Raw genomic sequence first — 17405 nt, forward strand, 5'->3', positions numbered from 1 at the left:
GCACAAGGCTGCCCCTTGCATAATCCGGTCAAACCGGTTCTGGGGCACACCAGCCCCAGTCCCAGCGCGGCCTGGATCTAAGGAAAGGGGTGTATCCACCCCCTTCCTGGGTCCCACTCATAGGAGGGGACCTAGCAGGTAATCCAGCCCCCCAGATTCGAATAAGAGGGGGAGCAGTGCCAATGCACTTCAGATTATCCTGATGAAACATAAGAAACGAAACTCTGGACCCTTCGACATCCTACTCAACATAGAAGACTGAAGAATCTCCCTTGTGGTCAAGGAGTGACCACCCTGTGCAAACAGGCACCATCCAGCACCTTGATGTCTGCTTTGTTGCAGTTTCCGCCGGAACTCGAGCGACAGAAATCGACGAGAACAAGCTTGCCTGCCTTCTAACAGCCCGATCCACAGTCCCTGCAGAGCTGAGACCCGTGGAGGCGACCGGAAGCGTGGGGCACGCCATCTTGAAAAGACCACGAGACGCTGACCGTGCAGCCCACGAGTGACCCTCGAAGCTGTACACCGGGGTTTGAGAAGCCCCAACCCTGAGCCACTCTTGCACCGAAGTTCAGCCCTCCACACTCGACGAGTGCTGCGTGGGGCCCTTCTGCTTCTTTTGGCTCAACGCGTTGGCCAGTCCCTTGCCAGCTGGCTTGTGGCCCCTGTGCCAACGAAAAACGAAATACAACTTGTGATTCTGGTTGCTCCAGATTTCCACCCACTCCCCTGAAAAGGAGTACCCACTCTGACCCTCCTGGTCCGAGTGAGAAGCAATCTCCCGGTTCCGCGTGGATTGCTTTTGCCAAGTGTTGTTTGCTCCAATCTTGAAGCTGACAGCGCCGACGGCGAGAGCCTTCGTGGGACAGATCGTGACCCGCTCCTGGACTTCGTAGATGCCCAAGAGCCCACGTGACAGCGGAGAGAAGCTCCTCGACAACCACCTGATTGCGCCCGACATTGCCTGGTTCCATCCTGGTTCCACCCTGGTCACTGCTGAGTGACCCAGACTCTGTCCCCTCTGCTTTCAGGTACTTTTCGACTTCGATCCGCCCTTGGATCCCACCGGACACTTCTCCTTCACAGCGCCTGCAGCATCTTCAGCTTCAAGCACCAAGAACCAGCGTGACGAAACCCGACACTACTTCGACCCTGTGCACCCGCTTCCTGTGGGTGAGGTAACATTGCAACGCCGGTGTTCCCACACTGGTACACACCTCTAGGGTCTGTGTCTTAAGTTTTGTCTTTCTAGGTTCAGCGGAAGTGTCTTAAAACTCTTATTTGTGTAAATTTAACGCACCATTGACTTGCATTGGTGCATGCGTGTGCTTTCAGCACTGCACCCGAATCCCGCGGGCTTTTCCCGACTTCAGCATTGCTTGTCCCGACTGCTCCCAGCGATTCCCTAGGCCCTAGGCCTAACCACTGTTCGATTGGTATCTCTTATACCACTTTCTTAGTATATGGTCTGAGTGGCCCCTCGCCCTCATCCATAATTGTGCAACTTTGTATGTTATACTGTGCTTTTGATTTAACGCTTGTGCCCCTTTGTTCATAAAGAATACTGGGGATTATTTTGAGTAATAAATACATATATTTTTATAATATATACTTTTGTGGTGTCCTTTCATTTGATATTACAGGACTGTGATTGGTAAAACAGCTCGCTTAACACGACCTCTTGAGATAAGCCTTTAAGGCTGCTTAGTCTATGCTACCATTAAGATAGCTTGTCTACAAGGTTGACTTACAACCAGACACCATAAGGGAAAGCTTGGACTGATACAAGGTGGTTCCAGAATTGGAAACATCATATATCAGGCCAACTTCTCACAATGCCAGAAACCGGTCCTAGGAAGTTTGTTTCCGGTCCAGGGAAGGCATGGCTTGGCAGTTCGGGCTGGACTGTTCCCATGAGGCACAGGGTCAGACTGATTTGTATATGGCCTGGGTTGGCAGTTCGTGCTGGACTGTTCCCAAGAGGCACAGTGTCAGACTGATTTGCATATGGCCATGTCTGAACTGGGGTGGCAGAGTGGGCTAAACAACGGTGATGGATTAAACCCAGATCTGTTGACTGGGTGTGAGTGTTTGATTGGTTCAGATGCTCCGTCCATCACCAGAAATTACAGCTATCTAAGTGATTTTGAGTTCATCCTATATATAATGGTGAGTTACTTTTTAAATTTATACTGAACGGAAAAAGTATCTACCGGAAGCAGATACAAAATAGGTCATTTCTATTAATAATATTTTACAAATTAATAAATGTAGAATGATTTTACAATAGATAATAGGGAATATGTAAACTCGTAAGCAGACCATCCTTAGGAGATACACCAGTTACAAGAAATAGAAATATGGTTTTATACCTCTAACAACTTTACTTCTTTCTATTACTTTTCTCTCTCTCTTTTTTAAGTACGATGTAAAAATCCAAAGATATGACTATTTGCATTTGAACATGATAGAAAGCCTGATTATGATGGAAAGCCTTAAAATGTTACTATCTGTATCTACACGTTATTTACTAACTAAACATGTGTTTAACTGCCTTTATCAGATGTATTGAAAAATTCTAGATATGTATAATCGCTTTCTGATGCCAAGCTTAACTATAGGGATTGTGTTCTTAGACTCCTGTCAGGACCGCTCTTTTGGCTATCTTCAGTGGAAAAATCATTGATCAGACTTTTGTACCTGGCTAAAAAAAGAATACCTGAAATTAAAGAAAAAGTTCATTTTTTAGATAAAATATAAGAGAATAATGCACTATAACACAATGTACGATATGTTGAGAAAAGCTAAAGATGTTTTGTTCTTTTTAGAAAAGTTGACTGCAAAAAATATTGTCCTGAGGAAGACACTACGACGTGTCGAAACGCGTTGACAGACTACAGCCACGCTAATAACATATAGAACTCCCTCGAGCCTTTTTTAAAACAAATGTTTCATTTTTATCATTAACAAAAATCTTTTTATTGTATCAATTTATCTTGTATACATGATGTATGTGTTTAATCTATTTTTATCAATATAATTAAAAAAAAAACCTTTTTACAACAGTATATTTTTCTGTGTTATAGTTCATAATTTTTTGCATAATTTTTGTCTTTAAATAGCCAGTGTTTGTCTTGTAATTTGGCCTGGGTTGATACCTTTGCATCCGTCCATCACCACCCCCTTTTGTACCGCTTTGTTCGCCATAAGTTGGCAGGGTATGCTCAGACGTGAGTCCTATGCTCACTTTGCCACTGAATTCAAGCAAGCCTGGCTGAAGACGGCTGTAATGCCAGAAACTGGCCCTAGGAAGCTTGTTTCCGGTCCAGGGAAGGCATGGCTTGGCAGTTCGGGCTGGACTGTTCCCATGAGGCACAGGGTCAGACTGATTTGTATATGGCCATGTCTGAACTGGGGTGGCAGAGTGGGCTAAAAAACAGTGATGGATTAAACCCAGATCTGTTGACTGGATGTGAGTGTTTAATTGGTTCAGATGCTCCATCCATCACCACCCCCTTTTGTACAGCTTTGTTCGCCATAAGTTGGCAGGGTATGCTCAGACGTGAGTCCCTTGCTCACTTTGCCACTGGATTCAAGCAAGCCTGGCTGAAGACGGCTGTAATGCCAGAAACCGGTCCTAGGAAGCTTGTTTCCGGTTCAGGGAAGGCATGGCTTGGCAGTTCGGGCTGGACTGTTCCCATGAGGAACAGGGTCAGACTGATTTGTATATGGCCATGTCGGAACTGGGGTGGCAGAGTGGGCAAAAGAACGGTGATGGATTAAACCCAGATCTGTTGACTGGGTGTGAGTGTTTGATTGGTTCAGATGCTCCGCCCATCACCACCCCCTTTTGTACCGCTTTGTTCGCCATAAGTTAGCAGGGTATGCTCAGACGTGAGTCCCTTGCTCACTTTGCCACTGGATTCAAGCAAGCCTGGCTGAAGACGGCTGTAATGCCAGAAACTGGCCCTAGGAAGCTTGTTTCCGGTCCAGGGAAGGCATGGCTTGGCAGTTCGGGCTGGACTGTTCCCATGAGGCACAGGGTCAGACTGATTTGTATATGGCCATGTCTGAACTGGGGTGGCAGAGTGGGCTAAAAAACAGTGATGGATTAAACCCAGATCTGTTGACTGGATGTGAGTGTTTAATTGGTTCAGATGCTCCATCCATCACCACCCCCTTTTGTACAGCTTTGTTCGCCATAAGTTGGCAGGGTATGCTCAGACGTGAGTCCCTTGCTCACTTTGCCACTGGATTCAAGCAAGCCTGGCTGAAGACGGCTGAAATGCCAGAAACCGGTCCTAGGAAGCTTGTTTCCGGTTCAGGGAAGGCATGGCTTGGCAGTTCGGGCTGGACTGTTCCCATGAGGAACAGGGTCAGACTGATTTGCATATGGCCATGTCTGAACTGGGGTGGCAGAGTGGGCTAAAGAACGGGGATGGATTAAACCCAGATCTGTTGACTGGGTGTGAGTGTTTGATTGGTTCAGATGCTCCGTCCATCACCACCCTCTTTTGTACCGCTGTGTCCTAGACGGGCCTGCATTAGGAATGGGCACTGGGTGCTAAATATTCGGAGGGGCGCAGCAAGGGAGCTGCCCGACGTAATGTCTTCAAAGCAGCAGCTCGTCCATCCCACTTGGTCTAAATTGGGTCCTGTTAAAGTCTTTGTAACCAGCCCTTAACCCCTCCGACGCTCATGACGAGCTCAGCTCGCCATGAGCCACGGTTGTCTTGTGCCCATGACGAGCGGAGCTCGTCATGACCGTTAGAACGCTCAGGTGCGGGGCTAATTCCCCTGCTGTGCTGAGCGTTCTAAGGAACGGGCGTGAGCACACGAGAAACGTGGCTCATGACGAGCTGAGCTCGTCATGAGCACCGGGGCGCTGTGCGCCCCCCCCCCCCCCCAGCACAGCGGGGGATTCGGCCCTGCAGCCAAGGGGTTAATGTACCTCAGTGTAATTGTTAGCATCCATCAACCCCCTGCCCTCCTCCCAGGGCACAAGTCCTAAAAAAAGAAGAGGGGGGACGCTGACGTCACAACAGGAAGTGACATCACAAAAGGTGGCTTGTACCATCAGACTCATTGCCTCCCCTCCATCACCCCTTAACAAATGGAGCCACACATTCACTCTTTGGCCTCTCTGGGGCGAGAGTGAATGTGTGGCTCCCTTTGCTCCAGTTATCGAGCTCCCGGTAAAATAAGTGGGGGGACGCCGTCCACCCGCGTGGTACCCCGACTCGAGCCCTGCCTCCTCCCATCTTCCTCACACCTCCTGCCGTCACACAGCAACGACCCCAACCCCCACAAGAAACACTAAATGTTCTTTCTGTCCAGAGCGCTATCCCAGTAAATCCGATTTCGGCCACGCCCTGGTCCTAGATGACTCAGCCTGTCATTCTTCTGATGCTGATAACATGAGCTCATATGGGTTAGGTGATGGCAACGCCTGTTGTTCACCACCCTGGGATAATAAACAGGAAGCCTGGAAGCAAGCTCAACAGAAGAAAAAAAAATGTTTTTGGTAGCGCTTCAATTTCTGTAATTTCTAAGCTCTATAAACCACACGTATTACTATTACTCAGTTAAATGTCCCTCGAGGTGCCAACCTGGGAATGATGGAGGGCTGTGCTGTTCCTTCCAGGATTGCACCTCGAGACCTGCGGATCACAGTAGATATCAGGCGCGAGAGTCAACACTTGACCGGTCCCCTCGCGGCCCAACAATAGCATTGACATGAGCATTGATACAATTTGGGGACGTGGAAGCCGGTGAGCAGAAATGCACATTTTTCATCAGGTGAAGCATATAAAGGTACAAATAAAAACGAAAAACTTTCACGGTAGGGGACGGGGAACGGGGTACAGTGGGGCGAGATGGGCATTGGTTTCAACATCAATAGGTGCAAAAAATGGGGTAAAAACAAGAAGGGGCACGAAGCAAGGGTGCTGCAGACCCCAAAGCAAACCGGAGCATGCACATGCACGCTCTGGCCGCGGCAAGGAGGCGCAATTTATTATGAATACTATTTAATGCAAGCACATGGCACAAACAGAGAAAGAAAAAAAAAATACGCTGTCACTTAAACGTAGTTGAGATGTGTTTGCAATACACGTTTTACTTTTTTAAAAAACGTTCATTTATATGGCGGTTTTACTAGTGATTTTATTTCCCATAACGACCCTTTCAGTTGTGCCAATGCATTTTATTATCATTTATTTGTGACGCAGCCAAGAATAAACTCCGACAAATAAAGCGCTCAAGTGACTGACAGCGGAAAGGTACAGCGTCACTTTATGACTCCGACCACACACAGGAGACTGGGGAGAATCATCGAAGTACACACTCTGAGCGCAGATTACACAATTAACCAGAACCTAAAAAGGTAAAATAATCAATGAAAGGAACACGTTTGAACCTGCTATGTCACTGAAGAGGAAGGAACTCTTTTTAAGCGGATGTGATTACTGTGCATAGACTTTGTGCTCGCGCTCAAACTAAAGGGATCCAATGGGGAAAGTGGGAGGACCCTCTGCCCCGTGCTCAGTGCTGTGTGGAGGGGCGCAATGTGAATGAAAACTATATAGACCAATGAATGAACCCCCCCTCACCCAAAGCCATTCTATTTATTCCATGAACAAATATTTTTGGAAAAACAGTGGACTGGCAAGACAGATAAAACTGTCCCAAAGAAAGCTATTTCAGAGACCAGACCTGGGGCCACTCTACCTGGTTGAGTAGTGAAAGATCGCCATATTTGGGGTTAGTGGACTTCGAGGAACCCTGCACCATGGTGCCACTGGGCCTGCTGTACCATTGGTAGCTAAGCCCCGGAAGTGCTGTATTTTGATGAGGGCAGAACAAAGGCTAGCACGAGCAACTCGGAGTGCACCTCCCTTTCCATTACTGAAACAGCAGGATTGGATTGGGATTAAAAACCGGCCCGGGCACGCTAAAAAAAAATGGCCCACATTTGCATATTGCTTGTCTGCAAAACACTGCTTCAGCGAAATTGTATTATTAAAAAATGCAGGGATTAGTTTACACTGGTGACACACACCTGGAAACAACTGAGGTCACTTTTGCTCAGGCTCACTGCCCCTGCTCAATATGCATATATTAATGGGCCGGCCCAGCAAGAGAAAGGGAGTGACATCTCTAGCGTTGATAAAAGGAAGATAATGGACGCATCTACCTCCAGAAAGGCCACTCAGACACACACTGGGCCCCTGGCGGCATCAACAATGCAGAAACTGCCAAATCGGCCCCCCAGACTGCTAAAAAAAAGCAGCCTGCGTCTGGAATTCAGATACTGTCCCCTCGGGCATTGCCCGAGTGCCCGCGTTAGCAATCCGATGCTGTGAAACAGAAATAAACAGTTTGGTTCCATTACTGAATAAACAGTGCATATTACATTCTATTTAAGGTTGGCCAGACATTCGGGTTTTTGCAAGATTGTCCAGCATTTGAGGTGTCTGTCTTGCATCATGTAAAGAGCTTGTGTGGGATGCACAATGTTTTCGTTGCCGGACGACAGAGGCAGCTTGTGAAGCCCAGAGAATGGAGCTGAACCTCTTCTGAGCAGGTCATACATCTGGAAACGTTTCAGCCCTTCGACAGCTAGCCGAGCAGGAAAGCCTTCAGCAGGCTGTGCAGTCCCAGCCCTGAGACTATAAACAAGAGCTGCGAAGAACAGGTGTGAGCGGCCAGCGTTTTCTAACATGGTAACAGGTTGGCAAGCTGCAGCCAAAATGTATCAGCATAATGCTGCTTTTTTTTTATTTCAACAATTTTTATTAGAAAATACATTTTTTGTTATACAATACAGAGAAAGAGAAGGCAATGTAGGACATTGTTATTGTGCTGTTGCAGTTACATTTGGCTTACACAACATATGCTAAGGCAGGGGTACTCATAGTACGGCCCGCGGGCCGGGGGCGGCCCGGCAAGCCTTCCCTGGCGGCCCGCGGACCCCCGAGACATCATACCTGTGTTTTACGTTTTTTTTCAAGTGTCTGCAGCAGCGCGAGAGACTCTGCTGCTCTGTGGGGGCTGCCGGCCGGGCGATCCTAGCAATGGCCAGAGTACAGCTGCAGGGGCCTAAGAAGAGGTGAAATACAAAGGCCTCATTAACATGCAAATGGTCTTTTGAAGACCTGTGAAGTGCTCAGGTGCGGCAGTGAGTGTGTGTCCCGGCTGGCACACAGGCAGGGTGAGATGACAGAGGGGACAGAGGGAGTGGGAGGGAGAGGGAAAGGGAGGGGGAGGGGGACGGAGAGGGAGTGAGAGGGAGTGAGAGAGAGTGAGAGGGAGTGAGTGAGAGGGAGTGAGTGAGAGGGAGTGAGTGAGTGGGAGGGAGGGAGGGAGAGGGAGGGAGTTAGTGAGTGAGAGGGAGGGAGTGAGTGAGAGGGAGGGAGTGAGAGGGATGGAGTGAGTGGAAGGGATGGAGTGAGTGAGAGGGATGGAGTGAGTAAGAGGGATGGAGTGAGTGAGTGGGAGGGAGGGAATGAGAGGGAGTGAGTGAGAGGGATGGAGTGATGAGAGGGATGGAGTGAGTGAGAGGGAGTGAGTGAGTGAGTGAGCGGGAGTCAGAGGGATGGAGTGAGTGAGAGGGAGGGAGTGAGTGAGAGTGAGTGAGTGAGAATGAGTGAATGAGAGGGAGTGAGTGAGTGAGTGAGAGGGAGGTAGTGAGTGAGAGGGAGGGAGTGAATAAGTGGAAGTGAGTGAGTGAGAGGGAGGGAGTGAGTGAGAGGGAGTGAGTGAGTGAGTGAGAGGGAAGGAGGGAGTGAGAGGGAGGAGGGAGTGAGAGGGAGTGAGTGAGAGGGAGTGAGTGAGTGAGAGGGAGTGAGTGAGAGGGAGGGAGTGAGTGAGAATGAGTGAGTGAGAGGGAGGGAGTGAGTGAGAATGAGTGAATGAGAGGGAGTGAGTGAGTGAGTGAGAGGGAGGTAGTGAGTGAGAGGGAGGGAGTGAATAAGTGGAAGTGAGTGAGTGAGAGGGAGGGAGGGAGTGAGTGAGAGGGAGTGAGTGAGTGAGTGAGAGGGAAGGAGGGAGTGAGAGGGAGGAGGGAGTGAGAGGGAGTGAGTGAGAGGGAGTGAGTGAGAGGGAGTGACTGAGAGGGAGTGAGTGAGTGAGTGTGAGTGAGTGAGAGTGAGTGAGTGGAGCGAGTGAGAGGGAGGGAGTGAGTGAGAGGGATGGAGTGAGTGAGTGAGAGGAAGTGTTAGTGAAGGGAGTAAGTGAGTGAGAGTGAGTGAGTGGGAGCGAGTGAGAGGGAGGGAGTGAGTGAGAGGGATGGAGTGAGTGAGAGGGAGTGAGTGAGAGGGAGTGAGAGAGTGAGAGGGAGTGAGTGAGTGGGAGTGAGTGAGTGAGAGGGAGTGAGTGAGAGGGATGGAGTGAGTTAGAGGGAGTGAGTGAGAGGGAGTGAGAGAGTGAGAGGGAGTGAGTGAGTGGGAGTGAGTGAGTGAGAGGGAGTGAGTGAGAGGGATGGAGTGAGTGAGAGGGATGGAGTGAGTGAGAGGGATGGAGTGAGTGAGTGGGAGGGAGGGAGTGAGAGGGAGTGAGTGAGAGTGAGAGGGAGTGACTGAGAGGGAGGGAGTGAGTGAGAGGGAGTGAGTGAGTGAGTGAGAGGGAAGGAGGGAGTGAGAGGGAGGAGGGAGTGAGAGGGAGTGAGTGAGAGGGAGTGAGTGAGAGGGAGTGACTGAGAGGGAGTGAGTGAGTGAGTGTGAGTGAGTGAGAGTGAGTGAGTGGAGCGAGTGAGAGGGAGGGAGTGAGTGAGAGGGATGGAGTGAGTGAGTGAGAGGAAGTGTTAGTGAAGGGAGTAAGTGAGTGAGAGTGAGTGAGTGGGAGCGAGTGAGAGGGAGGGAGTGAGTGAGAGGGATGGAGTGAGTGAGAGGGAGTGAGTGAGAGGGAGTGAGAGAGTGAGAGGGAGTGAGTGAGTGGGAGTGAGTGAGTGAGAGGGAGTGAGTGAGAGGGATGGAGTGAGTGAGAGGGATGGAGTGAGTGAGAGGGATGGAGTGAGTGAGTGGGAGGGAGGGAGTGAGAGGGAGTGAGTGAGAGTGAGAGGGAGTGACTGAGAGGGAGGGAGTGAGTGAGAGGGAGGGAGTGAGTGAGAGAGAGGGAGTGAGAGAGAGGGAGTGAGACAGTCAGAGTGAGACAGAGGAAGACGGGAGAGAGGGAGGGAGAGAGAGCTAGAGAGAGGGAGAGAGAGCTAGAGAGAGGGAGGGAGACCGAGAGAGAAAGAGAGAGAGAGATGTGTGTATGCTGGGACGGCACAGTGGACGAAGGCGTCCGCTGCAGGGACCTGTGATCAACCTCATGGTCAGTTTTATGTTGTTGCTCTAACCCCGCCCCCTCCCCCACTGACCCCGCCCCCACCAATGCGGCCCTCGGACACAAACCAAACTGTAAATTTGGCCCCCGAGAGAAAGTTTGTGAGTACCCATGTGCTAAGGCATCAACAACGAAAATAACTATTCGTGGCCCGTGGCTTTACTAGAGTGGAGACATATTGCATTACCTTCGAGTGAGGAAAAAGAAAAAGGTAGAGAAAGAAAGAATGAGAGATAGGAAAGTGGTGTTTAGTTATTACCAAGGTCCCCTGGTTTTGCGTTGGGAGGTGGATAGATACAATATTTTGGAAATGTGCTTTCTGCCTAAGGCGGCTTATGAGATCCTAGGAAGCTGTCTAGTGTGTGCCACATCTCTCCTTTTGAGTGCATCTCAGGGGAGTATTTTAAAGTTATGTTGTCCGCCCCCCTTAGGAAAGTTATCCAGTTGAACCAGGTCTTGAAAGTCGCTTTCCTTGTGTCTTTCCAGTTGGAAAGAATTGTTTTTACTACCGCTGTGAATAGGAGGTCTAACAGATGGCTATCATCTTGTGACTGGAGTTCTGGCTCCATGAACGCCGTGACTACACTATGAAAGTGTATAGGTGGTGAGTATCCTTGGATGTTGTGTATGAAATCCCTGACTTTCTCCCAAAAGGTCCTAACTCTGGGGCAGTGAAAAATGAGGTGTGCCAAGTCTCCCTTCTGCTCATGGCAGTACCAACAAAGGTCATGATTACAGAGACCGACTGTTGCTGTACTAGGGTTGGTGTGCCTTTGTTCTTTGACACAGGTAATAACACAGAAATAAAAGGAATCCCAATCAAAGGTAACACGTCAAACTTGCTGCATACGCAGACAATATACTCGTCACACCGGAAGAACCGGGCACCTCTATAGAAGCCCTAATGAACACCATTGATACATACTCACGTGTAGCTGGATACAAACTCAATAAGGACAAGTCGGAATGCAAACCTCTGAACGTTCACACAACAAAAGGTGTTTTAGGTAACTCGGGATTGGCCTGGCAGAAAGGTTATATGAAATATCTGGGTATCTACTTCGGGAGAGACCTAAAATTGACTCTTGACCAGAATGAAAAAACACTGCTGGACAAGTTAAAGAATAGCACCGATTCATGGTCACCCAAATACGTTAGCTGGTGGGGTAGAGTAGAAACAATAAAAATTATGCTAAAACCCAAGGTCAACTACCTGCTCAGCATGCTCCCACTTACACTTACGGAAGATTTCCACAAGAAATTAGACATATTAATTAACAAATTCCTCTGGAGGGACAAGAAAGCCAGAATAAGTCTACAGAAACTAAGACTTAATAAAAACCTGGGGGGACTTAATTTAACCAACTACAAGACTTTCCAGACAGCATGCTTAGCTAGACAGGGGATACACTGGCTGACACCACAGCAGAATTACACGCCAGTATGGTTTGAGGTAGAGAGAGCAATGCTAAATGGCCTAGTCCCCTTAGCCTTACTCACGGCAAACAAACACCCGGAGGCTACCAACATAATACTCAAAAACACTAAGAATGCCTTACTTAAAGTAGACAAAAACATGGGAATCTCTCTGGACAAACACCAAAATAAAATACAGGGATAAAACACTTAGCTTTAACTCATGGGCGAATAAGGGAATCTCCACCCCGAGCCAGCTAGAATAGAATAATACCCCACTCACCTTCACCAACCTAATAATAATCCACATTTGTATAGCGCACAATCACCCGTTAGGGTCTCTAGGCGCTGGGGGCCGTCGGGAAGATTTAGCAAGCTGTTGCCCAGAGTCGCATGGTGCTGGGCTATCCTGCCGCCGGAGCCGGGGATCGAACCCTGATCCCCAGATTCCAGCGTCAGTCGCCCTGGCCGCGGCGCCACACCTCTCCAAAACATAAACTCCCAGACATAGAATTCTACAGCTTCCTAAAAATCAGGGCGGCCCTTACAAGGGCAGACCTTAGCAAAGAAGTCCCGTCAATCCTCCAATACATGACTAAACTAAACAAAATTGGTCACCAAACATCACACTTATACAAACTCCTGAGCCCGAGCACATCGAGGTTAAATAACAAAACAATCAATTACCAGCATAATGCTGCTTTAGCAACAAATTTACCTTTCCAAATACAGACACAGAGGTGGAATATGAGTACCTGCAGGGAAGAGGTCGAACACAACATGAGGCTGGGTGTAAATAGGGCAACCACCTCATTCCCGTTCAGTACAGACACTGTCTCTAGTGCTAAACCTTTCAGCAACTAATCATTTATTTCAGGTGTGCCCAGAATGCATCAGGCTATCATACAAAAGTGTAGGGCGAGCTAGAGTCTGTATTAACCCCAAGCCATAAACCTGCAGATGAATGGACCTAAACCAGCACAGGAGGGATCCCTAATCGGCAGGAGCTCCCCCCAAAAACATTTGCTGACTGAACTAAGCCATAGAGTGTGCTTTGAGCAAACATGATTTGCCCAAGGTCAAACAATGTGGCCAAGTAAGAGACACAGGCTTGTAAAGCAGGACTGCTCCTTTCAAGGCCAGTTAAGCTCACACATAGTACGTTTTAGCACATTTACCATGAGCGTGGGGCTGCCTTCCACCCGAACTAACAGTGAGTATTTGGTTCAGATCCTGTGTCCTGTCCCAGCATCTATCCACCTGTACCCCTTGTCCTCACCCCTAGGACTGCGTCTCTGTGGGGAGTTTGTGCAGACAGCGCCGAACGATACCGCGCACTGGATGGTGTATCCGGGGCTGCATATGTCATACATTGCCATAAAGGTGTTGCACAATGCTTATATTGACGCTATAAAAGCTTCAGAAATTATACTGGTAGTGAGGGAAGCGAGTCAGAGAGCGCGCGACAGCCCTTCGGGCGTTAGCCAAAGTTTAGAGCCTTTTCAGGAAGTTCATTCCACAAGAGGGGCCATTTTTGGAATTCCTCGCCGGGCATGGGGACAACTTCTTAATTCTACAATCGAGGAACTGGCACGGAGGTTCCTTGTAGGACACAGGGATGTCACGCACAGGCATTCAAAAACCAGGGGGCAGCTTAGTCAGTAAGATTTGGGGGGGGGGGGGTGGAGGGAGCTTCAGCTTTCCCAACAGCCATGCTGGCGCATAATGTCAATACACATTATGCGACAAGCAGGGCGCACCAGAGGGGCATACGGGAGAAGAAGGCGGCTTGGGAGGGGCACTAAGTGAGAGAAAGCACATTATTTCGAGAAATAACCATCATTTTAGAAGTCTTTCCAAACAGAGAGGAAGAGATTGTGTGCCTATTTGTCTGTGTGTGTGTGTGAACATACCTGGTGAAATACCACGGGCAACTCACCATACTCCACTGAAAGAACCGGTACTCAACCATTTACCATAAAATTCATTTATTAGGGGGGCATAACACCCCAAACGCCCCCCGGAAGTCACGCACCTGCTTATAATACGGAAACGTCACACTTAAGTAAATCGAAAATGAATGGTTGTCTCTGACGGTGTACGCAGACTGACCTGAACAAGGCAAGGCGGTCACCATTCCGCCTCTTTTATCTGCTATTCTATCTTTTAAAGTGAAACTTTCTATCAAGGCGAGGTTTTTTTGGCATGAAGAAAATTGGCAGACCGTCTTACAAACGTAAGTTGTAACTAGTCCCTTTGGATTTTCCAGCCCATGACGAGACGAGATTTCATGTGGCGTCTGCCTGCCTCCCTCGCTATACCAAAGATGCCTTTGGAACTAGGGAACCCGGTTCGACTCTCGGCGCCACCACTTCAACATCCTGTGATTCTGGGCAAATTACTTAACTTCCCCATGACAAAGAAAATGAATGTGGCCATGTGTAATTGCAATGTCGCCATGGTGGGTGCTGGGGCTGCAACGGTTCTAAATTCAGGTTTAAAAACTGTGATATAATGTGACGTATTAAAGGAGCAGGTTGTACATGTTAAAGAACAAGACTTTTTGAATGCTGAAGAGACTGATGTCTTATGTGATGTGTGTTGTAATGACTCGCATAGCAAACGTATTCAGGGCTCGGATCGCGCACGAGCTCTTCGAGCCGAGCCAGGGTCTGGCCCTGGGCTCGGGTCTGGTCCTGGGCTCGGGCCCTGGCTCGGGTCTGGCCCTGGCTCGGGTCTGGCCCTGGGCTCGGGTCTGGCCCTGGCTCGGGTCTGGCCCTGGGGTCGGGTCTGGCCCTGGGCTCGAGTCTGGCCCTGGGCTCGGGTCTGGCCCTGGGGTCGGGTCTGGCCCTGGGCTTGGGTCTGGCCCTGGCTCGGGTCTGGCCCTGGGCTCGGGTCTGGCCCTGGTCTGGCCCTGGCTCGGGTCTGGCTCGGCTCTCCCTTCCATTCGTTGTCTCGCCCTCCTCTAGTGGTAACTCACGCACACCTGTGCACCCCCTCGGCACAGAGCCTGCCCCGGCACACTCGTACACTTCCGAGGTACTTACAGATCTCTGGTGCCTTGCCACCGCGGCACGACGGGCGTCCGACCGAGGGCGGCAGTTGGCACTAGTGGTTCACAAGTGATGGAGGGGGGTTCACAGTGTCCGAGGATCAAAGGCTCCTAACACCCCCTGCTGGCGCTGCTGCGGCTGATGACGCCGCCCGAGCCGGGTCTCGATGCAGCAGGCAGCGCCCTCAGGATCCGTGCCCTTCTCGGCGCTACAGAGCACACACTGGCACTGCCCGTCACTGCGCCTTGGTTTCTCCTGCCCCGCCCTCTGCACACCTCGCTCCCTTTTGTCGGCGATGCTTCCTCTTCCCAGATGCTTGAACAATCGGTGTCCTGGTGAGAGAGGGTGATCTTGGCGCGCGGCTGCTGCTGGGAAGGGCACAGCAGACATCTCACAGACAGGTGCAGCCCCACTAACAAGCCTTGGCAAGCGGTACCTCCCGAGGAAATACTTATAAACTTCCATTCTTCAATGAAGAAATAAACGATTAAATGGTTTTGGAAGTAAATTGCAGCTCTATCACTCAAGGCTGCACAATATTTGACCCCTCAACTTTATTGTGGTTATATCGTGGTAATATCGTGCCATAAATCAATCATCCAATAATATTGCTCCCTTGCCTTACAGTCATAAATCACTAGGGCCGGTCGCTCCACACACCGCGCAGCTCCCTCCTTGAGTGCCGGGACCCCCGACCCCTCCGCTGCTGCCTCGCACAGGCGTGTGCCTGGACTGCTGTTCTGCCGGCTCGTTCCTGTCTCCTTTGCCTGTGCCCCTGATCGTGAACTTAGCTTGCTTCTCCATTATCCATTGTTTGCTAGGTTTAACTTCTGTTTTAACTTTGCTGTGTTTACTTCTGACCCTGATTGTGTTTTGCTGTGCCTTCTGTACCGTCCTAGTGTCCTTCCCGCCGCTTCTACCCCTCCCCGCCGCTGCTCCCCTGCGGCCCCGCCCCTTCTCGCTCCTGCTACCCGCCCATTGGCCACCCCGCTCCCGCCTCCCAGCTGCTCCTCCCTCGCTCCGCCCCTCCCACTACGCCATTTATGGCGGAGGCCGCAGCATGCACGCGCAGCGGGCGCGCCGATTGTGCGCCGAAGGCAAGCCCGTCGGCGCCCGTCCGCGCCTGGGCCGTGCCCAGCGCCAGAACCCCTGGCCCTAGCCACCGATGCAAGAACACCTGACAGACTTACGCCGCCGCCACTCTCTACGCACTCAATATCGTCCGGAACCCTGCCTGCTACCGAGCAACCCCGAGACGCACCCACGGACCCTTCGCCTGCCAAGCCTGCCGATTCACCTGCTACCGGACCTGCACCACCCCCACCAAGTCGAGCACCAGCAGCAACCACTTGAAGTGCATCCTGCTCAACACCCGCTCCGTCCACAGGCACGCCGTGGAACTCTGGAACCTGCTTGACTCGACAGCACTGGACGTCGCCTTCCTCACCGAAACCTGGATGAACGCCTCCTCAGCGCCCGACATCGCCATAGCCATCCCGGACGGATACAAGATCACCCGGAAGGACCGCGTCAACCAGATGGGAGGAGGCATCGCCATCGTACACAAGAACACCATCCGCATCTCGACTAACTCCGACGAAACCTTCACCGCCGCCGAACACCTGCACTTCCAGATACACACCGACCCCAAGACCACCCTCAGAGGCACCCTCATCTACAGACCCCCGGGACCACGAACGCAATTCAGCGAAGACATCGCAGACTTCATCAGCCCGCACGCCCTTCCCTCTGCCGACTACATCCTCCTAGGGGACCTCAACTTCCACCTGGAGAACAACGACGACCGAAACACCACCGCCCTGCTGGACAACCTCGCCAACCTCGGACTCAAGCAACTGGTGAACACACCCACCCACTATGCCGGCCACATGCTTGACCCCGTCTTCTCATCCAGCAAGCACATCTCCGTCAGCCACGCCACCGGACTCCACTGGACCGACCACAGCTGCATCCACTTCAGCTTCAGAAGAACGACGGCCCACCACCACCCACAACAGGTTCCCCACCGAAGCTGGAGCAAGATCACCGCCGAACAGCTCACCGCCTCCCTCAACCAGAACACTCCCACCAGCACAACGAACCCCAACGAAGCAGCCAGCAACCTCACCAAGTGGCTGACTGCCTGCGCCGATGACCTCGCACCATTAAAGAACCCTCCCAGCAGACCCGGCAGGAAGAAAACCCCCTGGTTCACCAACGAAATCAAGGAATCCAAGAAGAACTGCCGCACCCTCGAGAAAGCCTGGCGGCTCGACCAGACCACAGACAACAGGACCGCCCTCAAGCACGCCACCCGCAAACACCACCAGCTGACCCGCGCAACCAAGAAGACGGCACTCAAAGAACGACTGGACAACAACGCCCACGACAGCAAGGAACTCTTCAGCATCGTCAAAGAGTTCTCCAACCCCAGCGCCGGAAATAACGACATCACCCCCTCGCAAGACCTCTGCAACTCACTCGCCTCGTTCTTCCACCGCAAGATCGCCGACATACACAACAGCTTCGACGCACAGACCACGCACCCTACCACCGAACCAACGCCCGCCACCACCACCCTCTGCAACTGGACCCCGATCAGCACCGAAG

At 50.9% G+C, this 17405-nt stretch overlaps 1 protein-coding gene across 2 annotated transcripts in view; it reads right to left on the reverse strand.

The window, feature by feature from the left end:
• Positions 1–15209, reverse strand: part of LOC144762251 (beta-1,3-galactosyltransferase 2-like) — a 159521-nt gene extending 144312 nt beyond the window's left edge. Inside the window, exon 1 of one of the 2 annotated variants that reach the window (XM_078647394.1) lies at positions 14790–15209. The gene's annotated coding sequence lies outside the window, so the exon portion shown is untranslated. Of the gene's footprint in view, positions 1–7988; positions 8101–14789 lie in introns of those variants that run through there. The other variant, XM_078647395.1, reaches the window with a different exon arrangement.
• Between the last annotated feature and the right edge of the window lie 2196 nt (positions 15210–17405).

Source organism: Lissotriton helveticus, chromosome 6, assembly GCF_964261635.1.
Source record: "Lissotriton helveticus chromosome 6, aLisHel1.1, whole genome shotgun sequence".
NCBI lineage: Eukaryota > Metazoa > Chordata > Amphibia > Caudata > Salamandridae > Lissotriton > Lissotriton helveticus.